Source organism: Papilio machaon, chromosome 2 (genome assembly GCF_912999745.1).
Source record: "Papilio machaon chromosome 2, ilPapMach1.1, whole genome shotgun sequence".
NCBI classification, from domain to species: Eukaryota; Metazoa; Arthropoda; class Insecta; order Lepidoptera; family Papilionidae; genus Papilio; species Papilio machaon.
Genome location: NC_059987.1, coordinates 10,021,922 through 10,034,022, shown reverse-complemented (window position 1 = coordinate 10,034,022; position 12,101 = coordinate 10,021,922). Strand labels below are relative to the sequence as shown.

Sequence of the window (12,101 nt, the reverse complement as noted above, 5' to 3'; positions counted from 1 at the left end):
GAATAACAAGGCCTAGAATAGACTTTTATATAAGCACTAGCTGTCGCCCGCGACTCCGTCCGCGCGCATTTAAAAAAAAATGGGGGGGTTATGAAAAATAGATGTTAGCCGATTCTCAGACCTACTGAATATGCTCACAAAATTTCATGAGAATCGGTCAAGCCGTTTCGGAGGAGTACGGTGACGAAAACTGTGACACGAGAATTTTATATATTAGACTAGCTGTCGCCCGCGACTCCGTCCGCGCGCAGTTAATAAGCTTATATGACACGTTCGTAGATTTACCATAGCAGCGCCATCTATTGATTACATACTCAACCCAGTCGAAAGGTATCGACATCTGTTAGAATAATTTGAAGTTAACAGATAATTGTGACTGTCAAATAATAACAGACAAATAATTAGCAATAAATTAAAATTGCGACTATAATTTGAGATTTAAACTATCCTATCTCTCAAGTTGGATCGAACTGCACATGGTGTGCGAATTTTATTATAATCGGTTAAGTGGTTTAGGAGTCCATTGAGGACAAACATTGTGACACGAGATTTATATATATTAAGATTGGTAGACTTGAGTATCTGTAGGTTTCTGAGACCAAAATATCCGTTTAAAATGTTATCTCTGTTTTGAGAAAGATAATGTCAGAGATGACGATATGTTTTATACAGAGAATTTTGTATCAGAAACCCACCGTAAATAGTTGAGACATTTAAAAATATGTAATTGAAAAAAATTTACAAAAATTGAGAGTTGAAAAAAGTATGACTACTTTAAAATAGCAAAATTGATATCTTGTCTACGTTGTTGGCAGTATTTAGCCAGTGTGTACTAGCCCTTATTGCAAATGCAAGTATAGTGTATGAGTCAAACAAGTGCATGCAAGTACGTGGTTGTAATACTGCAGTAGCCTTTGCACAATAATCAGCTGTTGTAATGTTGATGTTCTGTAGTTTTGTAATATAACGATAGCACAGCAAAAGTGTCTCTTACTTAACTGATCGTCGTTTCATATCAAAACATGTTATTGAATAAAATTTTAGCAAATAACAACAATTATCTTATTTAAAATAGTAATACTAAAATATAAATGCGAATGTTTAAATGGATGGATGGATGGATGGATGTTTGTTTGAAGATATCTCCAGAACGGTTCAACGGAACTCGATGAAATTTTGTATAGATGTAGAATTCAGTCTGAAAGAATATATAGGCTACTAATTAAGTTTTTTTATTCCGCGCGGTCGGAGTCGCTAACAGATAACTCATTGGTTTACATCGTACAGAAATATTAACAGTAACTTGTGAGTTTCCTAATAAGTTTTTGTTTCAAGTAAATTACTTTTCAACACGTTTCTTAACTTTACACTAACATAGAATACTTCTTTGGTCGTATAAAAGACTCTTTCCGATATGCAAGCCTTGAAAAAAAGGTATACAAAAGGGTTGTCAGTGTCCTACATCTCGCTGTACCCACTGGCGTGTTTGCTCTACATTTCTATAAGGAAACTGCACAGCCAATGTGGGATACATTACATGCTTTTGAAATAGAAAAATTTATTAACCTTTATTATAAACCTTTGATTGATATAAAACTATGCAAAAAATCTATCTATCTATCTATATATATAAAAGAAAGTTGTGTTAGTTACACCATTTATAACTCAAGAACGGCTGAATCGATTTGACTGAAAATTGGTGGGCAGGTAGCTTAGAACCAGGAATAGGACATAGGATAATTTTTACCCCGTTTTCTTTTTTTTTTTTTTATTCCGCGCGGACGGAGTCGCGGGTAAAAGCTAGTACATTATAAAATCTTTACGGAAACTTCTTTATGTCGCTGATTTCAAGAATGTGTAATTTAATTGTTAAAAAACTAAATACCTACTTAATAAATTAATAACCAATATCATCAATTTGGTCAAGTTGTGATCTTGCTTAATAAAAAATATAAAGAAATTCTCAACAATAGACTGTATTCCGAGTGCTCATTTATCCGTAAAGCAAACTGGTTGATCGTTTAGTTTGTACGCATTCATTATGTTTTATACAAAAAAGCACTATAGGCTCTATAAAGCATTCGCGTCTCAAGCCTGTGCAGTCTCACGCGCCAGATATGCCTACCATATCCGATACTGAACCCATATTTGCTAATATTTAGAGGATAACTGCATGAAAAATATTTGCATACTATGTATTTTTATGCAAGAAGGGGGAAGGCAGTAACTGTGGCTTCTGATGAGTAGCAATCATAGGTATTTGTTACCAAAATTGATATCAAAGATTTAATGAAATTGAAAAAGTGATGTTTTATTAAATCTGAGTTTAAAAAACGAAGGAAAAATTACGTTTAACTCATTTTTTTCATTTATTTAAGAGTATTATTAAAACAACAAACATTAAATTAATTCTATAAACCATAGAACATTATAAACATGTTCTTTCATAATTAAATCAATATCACGTTCTTTTATAAGATTATAAGTAAAGTTCAACGTTTGTAAAAAATCAATTTCGTATACTTCGTTGAACAGAGCACGTGTTAGTTTTTTCTAGTTGTACTTTTTGAACAGCGCGGCCGGCCAGTGATGCGTGAAAGTCTATTCCGACTGCAGTCAGTATTGCCACCCTACATGTCCGGTCAAACAGGTTGTAGCGCGGTCCCTGACCGACCTGTAGGGATGTTCATTCGATTATTATCGATATTCTATATTGATATAACTGTCGATATCGTCAACGGATCTATTATTTTCAATGATTTAACTTTCTAAACACAGGTAGAGTTTAATGGCAGTAAATAGGATCAAGTAACCGGTTTACGTTAGGCACAATAGCAGCAAAAGTTTGCTGAGCATATGACCATTCTTTATTACTGTAGAGTTGTTTTTGAGACGATAAACTCTATATTAAACTCTTTACATGTATACTTAAAATTTCATGCTACCATTTAATTTACTCTATATATTTAATTAGTTAATCTTAATTAGATAATTCAATTAATGGATTCTTAATTAATCTCGGAAATATTTTACGTAATACGCGTAATTTGTACTTCGATTAATTAACTAATTAAAGTAAGAATTAGAAATAAGAAGCCTCAATATCAGTTTGCTTGAACAATTAATAATAATTAAAACTCCAACATATTGAAAATTCGTTATGTACAATAACTAATAAATAATTTGTATCAGTACTAGGGATAGATTGACTTTATGTCTCAAGATGAGATCCGAAACCACCACATCTTAAAGTCAATTAAGACGGAGTAGTCAGAGACGGAGATAATTTAGTTAGGTAGCTTAAAAGCATATCGCCGTTAATGTGGTTAAAAGAAATGGTGTACATTGATAAAACCAGGAAGTACACGTAGTATTAATTTAAATTTTATTATTTTGCAATTGGTGATAACGTTGGGCTACGTTGATCGTTTCTAAGCACAACCAAATTATTCTTGTTTAACGTCTATGAATAACACAAGTGGTACTGAAAATTTGATTGAAAAAAATGTTGATGTTTGGATATTTTAGAACACTATTAAATCATCAAAATATAATGTCTTGTACTGACTGCTTGAGGGTGATAGGTCTTGCAACATTGATTGTTGTGATTGTTTTTCATATCTACATGTCTGTGTTTAACAATAGAAATTTAGGGCTGCGACAACGTTATCGACATAAATGTATCTAGATACCGAGTCATCATATTAGTACCCTGTATTCTAGAAATATTTAATTTGAGTTAATTATTAATACCAATGAGTATTGTGTTTTTCTTATCTCTTTTACCGTATTGCTCGCACTTTACAATAGAAAGTTAGAGTTGTGACAATGACAAAGTTATCGATACGAATGTTTCTATTAATTACGTCAGGCCGTCTCTATTTGCGCGCGCGCCAGTCCGCCGCGCGACAGGTGACGCGGTGCACGTTCGCGCTCAAAATTCAAATTTAAAATTCGAACGAACACGTATCTCGCCAGTTCACTTTTACTTTTTCAATTCCTTGTTACGTCAAAGCCGCGACACAGTTTCGTAACCAGTGTTTTTTTTTTGTTTACTTTTTGTGTTGTGTTTTTTATTTTGTTAATACTGTTCCTTTATTTTGGATTAATTATGAAATAAAGAAGTGACAGTTGTTATAAAGGTAAAGAATATTTAAGAAATTGGAAGAATACAACACTAGCAATAAGATTACTCTAGCATTTATTAAAAAAAATCGATGAAACATTTTTTGTTGTTAACTTTGGTAACCAGGACACGGGAACGCAAATAAATGAATTAAAAAAAACATATTTACCTATCTTATTATGCTTAAAATTTGAATGCAGTTATTCAAGGATCAAGAAACAACTCTAGCTTACACGCTTTAAAACTGTACAGTACTTACAAGGTTTTTTAATTTAGTGTAGTACATACAAGTTAAAAACTGTTTAACACAACCATTGCTATGCTTGGTAACGTAGCTGTCAACAACGCAACGTGGTTTGGGATTAATTAAAACAATTACGAAAATAAATAATCTCCTAAAACTGTTTATTTTTTATGTGTGTCATAATTTTCAATAGAATAAATACGTACATTTTGCAGCGATTACTTTCCTTAAAAATTTTCAACACTCACATGTGTAAAAAAAACTGAGATTGTTTACATGCTTTATCGCGTTTCGTCGCCTCTGTACTATATTATTATCATACGATGTGCGTGACAATAATTATATTTGTACGTAGAATTGATGGTTTTGATAGTCACGTAGGAAACTTATAGTAGGAGAGGCGAAGCGGGGATTTTTGGATTTACTCAAGCGTGGCAGTTAGACATAAGTGGGGAAACTTGCATCCAATCGAGTACTCCTACCATAAATTTAACGCTTCATATAGTCGCGCTTTTAGGGTAACCGGTCAGAATACCAAGTAAGAAAAAATCCAAAAATCCAAGCTTTACTTCCCCTACTAAGCATAAAATTAGAATGTAACAATATAAATAATTAGGAGTATAACTATACCTTACTAAATTTTTAAGTGTCATTTCATTATTTTTTCCAATGGCAAGATTACATTTTAATAGTGGTAGACACAACAACAATATCTGTTGCACGAATGGACCGGCTCGCCCGGTATTATACCACGACTACAAAGAAGACAGGCGTCAAGTGGAAGTAATTCCACGTACAGCCTCATAAATGTGAATGTAGGAGGCCTAATTTTAGTCGTGTTTTCCTTCCTTTAATTTTTCTTATAAGAAAAGGATGTGTAGGAGATGTGAAATTACTGAGGAGTGGTATATGAAGGGTAAATATTCTTTTCTGTACGTCCCCTCCTCCGTCGATTAAAGATAGTCAAAGCATCTTGTAATTGTAATTGTTTACGTGCAGCGGTCGTTTCGCCAATTCAGGTGATTCGTTTGCCACCTTAGATTGTAAAAAACGTTACAAATTTTGCTTCAAGATTTATTGAAAGACGATATTGTTACGCAATACACGAGTAAATCTGACTTTAGGTTGTAAAGCTACCTGCGAACAAAAAAAAGGTGCAAACTTTGTATTATCCGTGTTGCGAAGGTAAACGTGTTGGTTACATAAATTTTTTGACATGGCAATCGATGGACGATAATTTAAAATGCTTTTAAATTGTGCAACTTTCTAAATAATATTCCATCCTTATTTTTAATAGAAGGGGGCAAACGAGTAGCGAATCGCCTAATATTACTTGATACGACGCCCATGGACTCTACGGAAAGTAGATGACTTTACCAAATATGCCTTAGGCATGTTACATTGCAATAAGAAGTTGTATTTTGACCTGCTTCTATTAGAGATAGTAAACATTTTTCGCCTTCCTTTTTTTATCACCGAGTTTATTTTGTTTTGAAGCTTGTATTTTTCTTACACTGAACGTCTCAACTGTAATTATAATATGTTTTTTTTATATTTCTTTACAGTCGCAATCTTTAATAGTTATTTAACAGTATTTAAGTACAGATTTTTCATATTTTAAATCTACACAAAGGAACGTTTCTGAGTTCTATATCTGTACTATTGACACTATTGTGGTCTCTACGTTCAGAATGTTTCCTTAATTATTTTACTTGCTTAGAGATTGCTTAATTAATTAATACTTGTATACACTTTGCTTAGAGTAATTGTAATGTATGCAAAATATATACAGTTGTTTGTAGCAAAAAAGTTGTAATTATTGTTGTGAAGAATAATAATAACATAACAGCGCCCTCTGGCGTAAAAGTTTTGGGTATTGTTTATACGAAGTATTTATGATTCTACGATTAATAATAATATTACATAATAATACATTCTAGAAAATATTTATGTTCGGTAACTTTAGGATTAACAAATAAACAATTCACGCTTTGAACATTCGCATTTAGACTAACTGTTGGTTTCTGAGACTAACATCTCGGTATAAAACATATCGTCATCCCTGTATATGTCAATATTTTCTAAACAGGGATTTAGGTCTCAAAAACTCACGGTCACTCACGACAAAAATACCTGGGATAACAATGCTCTACGCTTCGCATACGCTCGTGTTATGACGGACACTTGTCATTAAGACAGAGACTGAGAAATAATTGCTAATTGATTGTCAATTCAATGTTTACCCTTTTATTAGCCGACTTCAAAAAGAAGGAGGTTATCAATTCGACTGTATTTTTTTTTTATTTTTTTATGTGTGTTACCGCGAATCTCCGCCCCTGGTGGTCCGATTTTGATAAAAAATATTTTAATCGAAAGGAAGTGCTTGCAGATGGGTCCCATTTTTTTTTTATATAGTTTAAAAACATGTGAATGTGAATTTTACTACTAGGTATCGTCCACGACTCTGTCTGCGCGTACTTAAAAAACATAACAAGTAGCCTATGTGTTCTTCCAGACTATGTTCTACATTTGTGTCTTTCATCAAGATTCATTTAGCCGTTCCGGAGATACCTTGTAACAAATATCCATCAATTTAAGCTTTCGTATTTATAGTATTATATTAAGTAAGATATTTAATAAGTTAAGTTGTAATAGTTGTTAACAGAATATTGTTGTGTATTCAGTAGTGATGCAACGGATGTCTGTTTCCGTTTCCGCAAGTGCGGAAGTTCCGCATGCTTTTCAACATCCGTTTCTGCTTCTGTTTCCGCAACTTTTATAACGGAGATAAAACGGAACTTTACGACGGCTGAGAGATCCAAATGCGCGGCGCGAGACGCGCAGTCCATGCGCGGTCTTTCGGCACTTGTCGCATTTGTTTGTTTACGTACTTTTTAATCGTACGTAATATTTTCTGCTGCTGTTTGAAACAATCAGTTTCTCTTGCTGGAGTAAACTGTCTAGTTGTTGTCACACACACACATACAGGACAAACATATATTTAAAAAATATACATACAGAACATAAAGTTCAGACTTAGCTTCATGTGATACAAGATATTTGTATGTTTGCCTCCGTACGAACGTGGTACTAATCACTATAACACTGTAAGAATGAAACTAATACTCATTTTCGTTAGTTGACTATATTGCCAGAGTGGCCACACAAAGCAACATGGACTCGCTTCAAACGCCGGCGGCTTACTGGCTACTACAAAGTGAACGGGCCCCTCGCTCGGATCCGAGGGGGAGGCGCTGCTACTAATAGCTCTGCCCACTCGGATTCGAGTGGTCAGCAGTGAATGTATTAATAAAGAAATATATTTGTAAAATGGTTTTAATATTTAAAAGCCTCCGTTTGTCAACACGTATTTTAACTTATTGCAGCACAGTAAAAATACATACATTGAAGGCTAAAGGACACCGATATCCAATGCCCTAATAAATAAAAAACAAATACAATTTGTTTTTACCAAAAAAAATGTAAATATGTTTTTTTTTTCATATTATTTACACTTCTGTTTCCGCATCCGCTTCCGTTTCCGTTTCTGCTAAAATTTATTTTTGACATCTGTTTCCGTTTCTGGTTCCGCTAAGACACTTCCGTTGCATCACTAGTATTCAGTTAAAAAAATTTGATGCGCCATTAACATAGAGCGTTTAAGAACTGTGTCAATTGATTTGTGAAAAATCTTCTAAACTTTATTGTACAGTTTCATTGTATTTTATTTAAATATAACACGTCTACGATGAAACGAATTACCTAACAACTTTTTTTACACATTTTAATTGTTAAATAAGGATATTTTCAACCATAAATTAAATTTTAACTTGGTTTTTGGAACGAAGTTCCTTATCGCGCGTTGTGAAAGGGGGTTAGACGGAAAAAATTCTTACGAAAAGTTGTCACGACACTTTTTGCTATAGTAAGTATGTTAACGACGAATGAGCGCTACTTCACCATGGCAACGACGTGACAATATATAACGAAAATTCATAGAAATAAAATGTACACATTGTGAAGACTTAAGTTTTTTATTTATAGAATAAACATTGGTTCCTTCACTAATTAATAGAAAGGAACTTCGTTCCATCCGGGTGTCCCTTGACACCTCTCAAGTTTTTTTTAATAGTTTTAGTAAACAAGATCTAGGATAAAGGTTGTATCGCTAGAGTCGGTTCTGTCTCTCCATGAATAAATGCATCTCATATGTGTTCTATGCATATTAATGTCATATTTATACGAAAACTATTTTTAAATATGACTAACCGTTGGTTTCTGAGACCAAAATCTCTGTATAAAACATATCGTCATCCCTGTCATTATCTTTGACAAAATAGAGATAACAATATGTATACGGGGATTTTGGACCCACAGTTAATAAATTAACTACAGTTAAAACAGAGATTTTTTCGTTCAAGAGATAATTTAAGGGCCAATTTAAAGCTACAGACGTCCGATCACGTGGTCGTCAGTTCGAAGCTGATCATTCGACGATTTACGTGAACTATATCCTAGGACATAAAGAGTTATATTGATTACGAAAAATAACTATAATCAAATTTTATCCTATTTATATTTTTAATAAACTAGAACAAATCCTCTTCTTCTCTTTAAAACATTTATTGAATGTTAAGGCGCGTCTACATCGTCTTGCGAGCTGCGCGTTTACGGCTTATTTGTCAGATGTGGTCACGTCTTTATGTTGATGACATTAAAAAGTTGAAATAGAGATGCACAAAATGCACACGCAGCCTATTTCCCACGCAGCACACAATGATCCATTGTATGGCACACAAGCTGTAGATAAACAGAGAAATCGGTGATCTAGAGGGCTTTGTTACGAGCTGTCAAGTTCGTTAGGTGTCAAGCAAATTACCTCTGTCCATTTTTAAATTTTTAAAATATTTAAGTGCTTTTCTAAACGTTCTTATCAAATGAAAACATAGTAAAACCATCAAAAATGAAGTGACAGTGTTATCTTGCATTAAATCAAAGTAAAAATAAAATTTCAACCTTAAATACGTGTGAGTGTAAAACACAAAGAAACTTATTTAAAAACAAAGTTACTGTTACAATTGAGTAAATTGAACGTCAAATATGTTTAATTTTTAAGAATATAACCATCTGAAGTATTCTGATAAGTAAATAAGCAGTGTTTTTAAATGTGGTGTTAAAAAGATTAAATAGTGAAAAAGGCGGTAACTCTAAATGCCTGAGATCATACACCATTCAATCATTCGATTCAATAATGTTGAGTTGGAATAAGGAGTAATTTTACATCGTATAATCATAAGTAAATTTGGCGCAATTTGTAGCGCATAGCACATCTAACAAAATTGATCAAGGTTCAAGACCCCGCACGGTAACACTTTTTCTGTGTTCTTCACTTGGATTTTGTGATAAATTAAATTTTAAGAGACAAAAAATTCTTGTTATCCACCATTACATAAGAAGGATCTTTTCTACAAATCAATATAAGAGGCTAATTAGCAAACATGGCAACTAAGGGGAAAAGTAACCAATTTTATTGTGAAAAATGCCGAAATAGTATAAAGGGAAAAGAATACCTTACATGTTTCGTTTGTCAAAAACATTATGAGATTGAATGTACAAACGTTAGTACAAAAAGATTTTATTTGATGTCTTCCGAAAATAAACAAAAATGGAAATGCGCCTTATGTATAAAAAACCCATCAAAAAAAAGTCAAGAAGACATTGTTAATTACTTCTTCTCCAGAACAATCCAATGTGCAAAATCCGTCTTCTAAAACAGCACAAATTTCAAATACGTGCAATGAAAATGAAAATATAACATTGAGAAATAAATCTCACAAAAACAAATTGTCATTAATAAGACTTAGCAGATCTGGAAGTGACAGTAATCCATCAACTGATGACTCTCCAAAAAGCTCCACCGACACTTCATTGGTAGAAAATTCTCAAATAACGGACTTAAAGAACGAAATAGATCAACTTCGTCAACAACTTGTCAGTGCCGAAAATAAAATTATCCAACTTAACTTAGAAAACACCAAATTAAAAAAAGCTGTGTATAAAGACACTTTCTCCACGAAACAATTTGATCATTGCAATAGTTCGAAAGACAGCCCTAATTATGAAACAACCAACAATGAACCTACTAAACAGGTGTCCGCTAATCACTTACAAACTGAGCCAATTCACCATGATCAAAATAACTTGAACGCCAAGGACAAGGGAAATATTACTGAAAGTAATATCGCTTCTAAATTGAGAACGGATGGGGTAGACAGAAATCGACCGGCATTTAAAGACCCAAATCTGGATGGCCAAGAAGACCTGGAGAAGAAAAATAAGATATACATTCTAGGTGATCAACAAGCTTCGGGAACTGCTGCAGCTTTGATTAAATTAAGATCTAACTATAAGAACCCATGTAACTACGATATAACAGCCTTTACGTATCCGGATACACCATCAGATATTATTTTAAGAAAACCACTTAAAGAATTGAATAAAAATGATTGGATAATTCTCTCTTTGGGTAGTTCTGATACTAACCCCTATAAAGTATTCGCGGAACTATATACATTTTTGAAACTACATATGGAGCAAAACATAATCATAACAAAAATTATTTCTAGTCGTTCTATAAATGAGCGTAAATTAAATAATTTGTTGAATTCTTTAAGTGTTTGTTACGAAAATTGTTCGTTTATTAATGTCCCCGATCAAGATAATGTAAATATTAAACAAAATATACTTTATGCCTTAAACAATGAAATAGATACTAAAGACTATAACAAATACTTCTTGCGTCGAAAATTGCTACAAATGGGTCTAAATAAAAAGCATTTTTACAAGCCAGGTACAATTCCGTATTATTTTGCTAAAATGAACTGTAATGTAAAACGTAATGTAGCAGTAGATTCAATGGGAAAAATATTAAAAAATTCTGATTGTGTCGAGAACAACGTATCTTCGCCTAAAAAGGGAACTATTCCTTTCTATTTCAAAAAAATAAGTAAAGATCTTACTAAAAATAATTCTGACAACCAGTTTTTTCGATAGTGAAAATGTATTAAGTATCTTTCATGCGAATATACAAAGCTTAAAAAGTAAATTATGTGACTTAGAAGCACTTTCATTAGACACTAAGTTAGATATAATATGTCTTAGTGAAACTTTCTTACGGGAAGATGAAGAGAACATATATAGCTTACATGGATATAAAATGGCAACCCACTACTCAAGAATTAAAAAATCTAGAAGTAGAGGGGGTGTCTGCATCTTCATTAAAAATGACATTAATTATAAGAAGTTAGATTATCTTTGTGACTTGTCAGTCGATGTCCATTTTGAAATATGTGGTATAATACTAACTGAAATCAACCTTGTTATAATATGCGTATACAGAACTCCAGATAGTGATTTTAACATGTTTATTGAAAAAATGGATACTTTACTCTCAAAGCTAACAGTACGATTACGCAGTGTTAAAAATAAAATAGTTATAGCGGGTGATTTTAATATAAATATCTTGGAAAAAAACGCTAAAACAAATATTTTCACTAATACATTACTAAAATATAACCTACATTTTACTATACAAGAAGCAACTAGGATTACAGTTTATTCTGCAACATGTATAGACAATATCATTACAAATTTGAACAAATACAAATCCCAAGTTCTAAATCTGGGTTTATCTGATCACACTGCTCAAATCATTAAAATACCGTGCAACAT

General features: G+C 32.8%; 1 protein-coding gene across 1 annotated transcript in view; it reads left to right on the top strand.

Moving 5' to 3' along the window:
* Positions 1-3,920: 3,920 nt before the first annotated feature.
* The window catches only part of LOC106710467 (solute carrier organic anion transporter family member 4A1), a 36,646-nt gene continuing 28,465 nt past the window's right edge, over positions 3,921-12,101 (top strand). Inside the window, exon 1 of the mRNA XM_045683106.1 lies at positions 3,921-4,142. The gene's annotated coding sequence lies outside the window, so the exon portion shown is untranslated. The remainder of the gene's footprint in view (positions 4,143-12,101) is intronic.